The 8,535-nt window shown below is 48.8% G+C and overlaps 1 pseudogene; it reads left to right on the forward strand.

Moving 5' to 3' along the window:
- The first annotated feature begins 5,381 nt into the window (after window positions 1-5,381).
- On the forward strand, window positions 5,382-8,472 carry LOC147035573 (uncharacterized; annotated as a pseudogene).
- The last annotated feature ends 63 nt before the right edge of the window (window positions 8,473-8,535 follow it).

Here is an 8,535-nt window from a genome sequence, read left to right on the forward strand (position 1 = left end):
AAAATGAGTACCAGCTCGCTGGTATCCTGTGTCGGAGTGGCGACCCGTCCAGGATTGTGCCCAATAGCCCAGGAGACTGCTTAGGTAGCACCGACGCTCTGCACATAGTATGATCCCGATGGATGGATGGGGTTCATTGGTTTTATCACCGAAGTAGTAAATTGTACAGCTCAAGCAGGGAACAGATCAGAGAAAATCAATATTATTTCCGCTGCAGCCATCAGAGATTTGGGCTGGGTGGGGTTTTCTTCCAAGATGATTAATAAAATATTCAGTCAATCGGGCCAAATATGCAGAGGGGCGGACTCCAAACAGTCCCAGGATTCCCCTGCTGATTAATGAAAATTATCCAATGATATTGTTACGGTTGTGGGGGTAGATGGTGGAATTTAATAGGAAAGTTAGGATTGAATAGAGTTGTTTGGTCCGTGGATGTGTAGGAGACATCTCGATGTAAATTAAGTAGGGAAATTGTGAGCTTAAGTGTTACGTGTTACCACATGGGGGATGGTGCGGTGTTAATTATATCGGGATTAAGGATGATTTCCCCCAGTATGTGATTTCCCCCTGTGACCTATTTCCATGTTTTTGCATTTACAAGCCAGCCATGAAGGAGTTGTGTTTTTATAACAACCACAACAATAACAACAAACAAGCAAAACCTGCCGAGCAGGCAGAAGCTCCGCCTTACTGGGTTTTGTGCGAGCAAGCCAAGCCCAGAGGCGGAAGAAGGGTGAGGTTCACAGTTGTAGTTATGAGAGGAATGTGGCTGGGATCAAGGATCTTGCTTTGCTTTCCTCTCAGCATGTCAAAATGGCTGCGTGATTCTCGGTCATGCTGTGAATTGGCTCGCATGGTGGAGCAAGACACTGGCCATTGACTCTTGGCTGGTCGTGAGAGACGGACCTCAAAGCCTCGTGTATGTCACTGAAGTGAGCGGCGCCATTCTGCAGAGAGCATATCGGCAAGCGCGATCGACGAAGAAGTCGCACGGCGGTCTCTGAGCCTTGGCGTTGAATATCGCTCACAAATTACCTCAAGTACATTTTTCCGCTGCGAGAGAGTGGCTCGGCACCATTTTTGGGTGCACTGAAGGTGCACTGCATCAACCCATGCAGGACAAAGGGCCTCAATTCCAAAGTTCCATAAAGACCTTATCTGGACCAAGCTAAGTGCCAGAATAAAGGGAGGATTTTATTTTGTTTAGTTTTCCCCTTGTCTATATTTAAGTCTGTGTGTAGAGGCGCCTCGACTTTAGACTTAGTTTACCTCACGTGGTATTACATGATGAATTATTGTCCCTTGTAAATATTTATATTATCATTAAATCCACTCCTTTAGGTTGCTGTGTCAATGTATTTGTCGTGGGGTTCGATTATAAACTTCTTGTGCTGTGCTTCCAAGTGCCATATGTTCCATTGCTCCGCCAGTGCCGAATGCACTCCCGTGTGCGCGATGATCTTTGCGGATCACATGTCCGCCTCCTAATGAAAACCTCTCGGCTCTCCAGCTGGCCGGTGTTAACTGCCCGTCCACCACAATTTTGGCATGGGGGATTAACTTAACCGCCCAGACCCGTGACAATATGCTTAAAGTTTAGCTGCTCATGGACCGAAGTTTATTAACTTCATCAGCGATCTCACATCCAAACCGGATATAATCTATTCGTTATTTATGGAACCTGGTTAAAAAGTCTCAACTGATTTAGGATTCTCGGATATGCCCTTCAGTGTATTCCCTGGTCAGGGGTACTGGATACACTTTGCCAACTGAGTTAGATGTACTCTTGACTCTTTAAATTGGTCTAATAATTCATAAAGGAAATGGGGCAAGCAGTATGAAGTCCCAATGATTTTTAAAATTGTTTTATTTTATTTATTATCATATTTTTTTATTTGGTTGCAGCCGATGAGTTTGAGTGCGTGGTGTTTATAGAGCCTCGCGGCTCTGATAACACCAGTAAACACAAAAGAAGAAGAAGAATAGTGGTGATCCGTAATCATGCTGGTTTCTGTGTTTCCTGGTCTCAAAGACATGACAGTGATGACAGCCATTGCCAGGGAGATAGTGTGGGTTTTAAATGCTGCCGCCTGGTTTTATAGAGAACCCGGTGGTTAAAAGGAAAATGTTCCTGTTTAGGCACGCTTTATCACCCTTCCCTTCCCCTCCCCTCATGCTGCCCTCCCTCCCAATCCCCTCACGCTTACCTCTGTCAAATAATTTTCAATTCCTCCTTTACATTTGAGTCATTTATTAAACACAAAACATAAACAAATACAAACAAACACAAACAAATCGATATGGAGACTTCTAGAGAAAGTGAAGCAACACAGTCTTCCTCCGATTCTGCAGTACAGAGAAATTCTGAATTCTTATGTAGTATTCAGTGAGACCACTGTATGTCTGTTCATCCTCCAGACACGCTTACGCCAGAGCTGACATGTTGAGGGTTCAGGAAAGAGATCACTCACAGTTTCGTTGCAGCAGCCATCTGGAGGTCAGCTTAATTTTGAAGGGATAAGGAATATTTATGGTCTAAAGGTTGATAGGAGTTTTTATATAATATAGTTACGGCCACGGGTACCGAGTGTATTATGAGGGGGTTAATCCCAGGGTCAGGAACTATGAACCAGAATAGCACTAAGTTCCTTGATTTTGCAAGAAGTCATGGACTTAGAGTGGCTGGTTCATGGTTTCAGCGCCCACAAGCTCATCGCTGGACTTGGTATTCCAACGCTGGCGGTGTGGCAAAGGAGATTGACCATGTCCTCATTGACGGTCGTTGGAGGATGATCCAGAACTGCAGGGTCTACCGGAGTGCTCAGTTCCTCAATACTGACCACAGGCTTGTTGTAGCAACTCTAAAGCTGCACCTTAAATCCTGGAGAATGGTACCATCCCAGCCTAGGCTGGATGTTGCCAAGCTCAGGGATGAGAGAGTAGCTGAGGAGTTTGCGAACAGGCTGAGTGGACACTTGGGGGGTCTGGGTGCTTTGGGGGGTCCTGAAGAGTTGTGGAGCGCCTTCAAGACCACCGTCCTTGATGTTGCCGGTGGATGCCTTGGAGCTCACCGCAGGGCAAAGAAGAATTTTGTCTCTCAAGGGACACTGGATACCATTGACCAGAGTCGCAGGGCCAGGCTGAATGGCAGAGCTGAGCTGTTCAGGGAGCTGAGGCGTAAAACTGTACGTGCACTGAGGGTGGACAAGGAGGCCTATGTGCGAGGAATCTGTGAGGGGGTAGAGCATCACCTGTGGACAGGTGATTCTCGTCCCGCTTATAGGGGAATTCACTCATTACGTTCATCCAAGCCCATCCCTCGGAGCACTGCAGTTCGAGCAGAGAGTGGTCGGCTCTTGACAGAGGAGTCTGAAGTGAAGGCCCGCTGGGCCGGTTACTTTGAGCTTTTGTACCAGTTTGTACCAGGCTGATCCCCCAGCTGTCGAGTTGGACGTCAAGGGTGTTACAATCCCTGTTGCTGACCCTCGAATCAACTGTGGTCCACCTTCGCTTGTGGAAACACGGGCTGCGGTGAACCAGTTGAAACGGGGCAAAGCTCCAGGGATCTGTGGCATCCATGCCAAACTTCTCAAGGCTGGTGGAAATGCTGCACTCGTGTCGTTGCATGCAGTTTTGTGCTCTGCCTGGAACACAGGCATCATCCCAACTGACTGGAAGAGGGGCCTTGTTGTCCCTCTCTGGAAAGGGAAGGGTGATCGCCAAGACTGCAACAACTACCGAGGGGTGACGCTGCTCTCAGTGCCGGGCAAGGTCTTTGCTCGGATAATTCTTGATAGGGTTCGCCACCATCTGCTTGAGCACCAGCATCCAGAGCAGTCAGGCTTTACACCAAAGAGGTCAATGATTGACCGTATCCTTGCACTTCGTGTCCTCACTGAACGCAGACGAGAGTTTCGGCAGGGGCTGCTTTTAGCCTATGTTGATCTCTGTAAAGCGTTTGATTCAGTGAATCGGGATGTCCTCTGGAGGATTCTTGGTCTTCGTGGGGTGCCACCAAAACTGATCGATCTGATGTCTGAACTCTACTCTGGTACTGAGAGTGCTGGGAAGTGTGGTGGTACCATCTCTGACTTATTTCCAATTGTTACTGGAGTTCGTCAGGGATGTGTACTTGCCCCCACACTTTTCAGCACTTGTATGGACTGGATTTTAGGGAGGATGTCTGAGAGATCAAGCTGCGGTGCATCGTTTGGGAATGTCAAGATCTCGGACCTTGATTTTGCAGATGATGCAGTCATCTTTGCGGAGACTTTAGACATCCTCTTGGGGGCCCTCGAGGTGCTGAATGAGGAGTCGGAGCCGTTGGGATTGCGGGTTTCTTGGGTCAAAACTAAGATCCAGGCTTTCGGTGACATCTTGGATGCTGCTGTCCTGTCTGTGTCTGTTTGTGGTGAGGATGTTGAGGTCGTGGAGAGATTCACTTACCTTGGCAGTGATATTCATGTCTCTGCTGGCTGCTAGTCAGAGGTCAATAGACGTCTGGGTCGGGCCTGGGGAGTCATGGATTCACTGGATCATGGGGTGTGGCGCTGCCGGTACCTGTGCGGGAGGACGAAAGTCCGAGTCTTCAGGTCCTTGGTACTTCCAGTCTTGCTCTATGGGTGCGAGACTTGGACTCTGACCAAGGATCTGAGACGGAGACTTAATTCCTTTGGTACCAGGTCTCTTCGGAGAATCCTTGGCTATCGCTGGTCGGATTTTGTGTCCAACGAGCGGTTGCTGAGAGAGACTCGGATGAGATTTGTTACTTGCATAGTCCGTGAGCGTCAGTTGCGGCTGTATGGACATGTGGCTCGTTTTCCTGACGCTGATCCTGCTCACCAGATTCTCTCAGCGAGGGAGTCTCATGAGTGGAGGAGGCCAGTGGGCCGACCGCGTGCCTCATGGTTGCAACAGGTTGACCATCATCTCAAGGAGATGGGGATGGGCCTGGCATCTGCCTGGGGGATGGCCAGACGGAGGCCCCTGGAGTACCGGCGGAAAGTGGACGCAGCGACGCGCTGTTCTGGCACATGCTCCCATACCTGACCTGTTAATCCCCATTTCTCCTCGGAAGAGCCGGACCTGGGGCCACCGTTCACAATTAACTTTGTGATATGGTGGGTTGCTTTACAACCACGAACGTCAATCGGTTAACCAGAGTTCCAGCGTCCACCGTCGAATTTTCCATTTAACTCGAGGTCATGGCGATGCACCAATCTTATCTTGATTTGCTCTTAAGTAAGGGGGCCGAGCGTTTCCCGCTGGTGCACGCCGACTATGACAGGTTAATTAGTTTGGTAATTACCTCCCAGTCTATCTATGTTCGGACAATGCTGGATCAATGGAAGGAAAGTAGAGGATTCTTAATCATTATTAATGATCATGCTCATTCTTATATCTTTCAGACCGTGTTCATTGTTGATGTTGCAATAAATCGCCAACTGGATTATCAAAGAGAATGACAGTCTTATTTATGAACACGGTCTCCACCCTCGCCCGACCAAGGCCACGATGCCTGCTGTAGGATGCCCAATCGCCGGTTGTGACTACACCACTGAACACCTCGATCCTGCTATCGTGGCCGCACTCATCACTGCCCACAGTGCCATTCACGCCCCTGGACATGCCGCTAAGGTTGAAAAAGTCAAAAGGCCCACAATCGTCGCCGCTGGCTCCAGTGAAGAGTGGGCTTACTTCGAGTCACGGTGGTCTGAATACGTCGATGCAACCAAAGTCACTGGCCGCAATAAAGTGGTGCAGTTACTAGAGTGCTGTGACGAACCCCTGCGCAAGGATCTAGCAAGATCGACAGGTGGTAGCCTTTCAAACAAACCCATAAAGGTGGTAATGGCAGCCATTAAAAAACTTGCTGTTCGCGAAGAGAACACTATGGTGGCCAGAGTAACATTACATAATATGCGTCAAGACCGTGATGAAACAGTGCGCAGCTTTGGGGCTCGTCTTCGTGGTCAAGCGGGAATATGCAAATTCCTAATCAAATGCCCTAGTTGTGACGCTGAAGTTAACTACACAGAAGCGATCATGCGTGATGTTCTTACACGAGGAATTGCCGACCCTGAGATCCAGCTTGACCTCCTTGGTGACAAGAAACAGGACATGAACCTGGAGGACGTCTTCCAATTCATTGAAGCGAAATAATCTGGCAAACGGTCAGCATCTACACTACTGGACACACACTCATGGAAGCAGCTAGCAGTGCATATCAAAAGGCCAAGCAAGTAACCATCAAGGACAGAAACGACCCATGCTCCTACTGTGGCAAAAAGGGACACGGGAAGAGCGCCCCAGCCCACGTTCGCAAGACAGAATGTGCGGCATATGGTCACAGATGTGGGCATTGCAATCGCGATAATCACATGGAGGGTGTATGTCGCAGTAGGAACAAACCTAAACGCATGAGTGTCTCTTCTAATAACAATGAAAATGCTGTGTTTGATACCTTATGTACTGTTCATGTATCAGCACAACAGTCGAATGAAACTCTTAACATATCTGGGCATGAATGTAATGAGTTTGATAACGTTATTAATTCGGGTCGATCACACTGTGAGTGTTCCATCACCCTTGACCACCATGTTTATGACAAACTCTCTAATACATGGATCAGGAAGAGTTCAAAACCTCAACCATTTGTTAATGTGACTGTCAAAATCATGCGCAAAGACTACGCAGTCCTTGGCTTTGACCTTTCCACTCAGACCATGACTTGCCAAGTCCCCGCGATGGCAGACACAGGGTGCCAGAGTTGCCTTGCTGGTATAAAGGTTATCCACCACCTTGGCTTGTGCAAATCTGACCTCATCCCAGTAACCATGAGAATGCACACTGCCAACAATGGAGGCATCAATATCCTTGGGGCCACTGTACTCCGCTTGTCGGGCAAAGACAAACGGGGTCAGGCCGTTGAAACTAGGCAAATGACCTATGTCACAGACAGCTCTGACAAGCTCTTCCTCAGCAGAGAAGCCTGTGTCGCCCTTGACATCATCCCGGATAGCTTCCCCAAGATTGGTATAGACCCGACAGCACAGTCGGACGCAACAGAGCAGTCTTACAGGAAGACCCCACCACAGCGTGCCATTGCCCTGAGCGTCGTCGACCCCCACCACCCCCGACAAAGCTGCCGTTCCTCACAACTGATGCTAATCTCCTGCATCAACAACAGTATCTCCTTGAATACTATAAGTCAAGCACATTTAACACCTGTGAGCATCAAACATTTCCTCTAATGGATGGCCCGCCCTTGAAACTGATGGTGGATCCTAATGCTGAACCAGTGGCACACCACACACCGGTACCAGTCCCACTACACTGGTGGGATGCGGTAAAAGCTGGGCTAGACCACGATGTACAGTTGGTTGTACTTGAGCCAGTCCCCATTGGTGAACCCGTCACCTGGTGCCATAGAATGGTTGTCTGTCCATAGAAGAATGGCCAGCCACACCACACTGTTGATTTCCAGGCCCTCAACGCCCATGCTACACGGGAAACACATCACACTCCATATCGGTTCCGAACGGTAAGAAGAAGACGGTCTTTGATGCATGGAACGGATACCATAGCGTGCCCATCTGCAGAGAAGACCAACACCTGACCCCCTTCATCACACCCTGGGGTAGATACCGCTACAAAACAGCCCCTCAAGGGTATATTGCGTCTGGCGATGGATATACAAGGCGTTATGACGAGATCATGTCTAACATCCCCAATAAAACCAAATGCATTGATGACGTCTTGCTATGGTCTGACTTGCTGGCAGACAGTTTCTTCCAGGCTGTTCAGTGGCTTGACACCTGTGGACAGAATGGAATCACCCTGAACCCTGACAAGTTTGTGTTTGGTGAAGATATACTGGAATTTGCTGGGTTCTAAATAGCTCCCAATAGTGTCCGTCCTTGCAGGAAATACCTACGTGCAATCCTCGACTTCCCAACACCCAAGGACATCACAGATGTACGTTCTTGGTTTGGACTTGTCAATCAAGTGTCATACGCTTTCAGTATGGCTGAGAAGATGTTGCCGTTCCGGCAATGACTTAAACCTAGTACACCGTTTAAGTGGGATGAGCACCTCCAGGATGCATTTGAGGAGTCGAAAGCTGTCATCGCCAGTAAGATCGAGGAGGGTGTCCAGCTATTCGACCCCAGCAAGCCCACATGCCTCGCTACAGACTGGTCCAAGACTGGCATTAGCTTCTGGCAACTGCAGAAACACTGTACCTGCACCAACATCAAGCCCTTCTGTTGTCCCACAGGATGGAAAATCACGCTCGTGGGCAGCAGATTCACCCACCCAGCTGAATCACGTTACGCAACAGTTGAGGGTGAGGCCCTTGCAGTTGCTGACGCCCGAGATAAGGCCAGATACTTTGTTCTGGGATGTGAATACCTCGTAATCGCTGTTGACCACAAACCTCTGCTCAAAAACCGGATTAACAAAGAGAACTAGTCTTATTTATTCTGCACATTCCATCCTTTTTCTCTTCACTCAATACAATCGTCCGAACAGTTG

The sequence above is a fragment of the Eptatretus burgeri genome, chromosome 1 (genome assembly GCF_056783735.1).
Source record: "Eptatretus burgeri isolate ZD-2024b chromosome 1, Ebu_testis_v1, whole genome shotgun sequence".
Taxonomy (NCBI): Eukaryota; Metazoa; Chordata; class Myxini; order Myxiniformes; family Myxinidae; genus Eptatretus; species Eptatretus burgeri.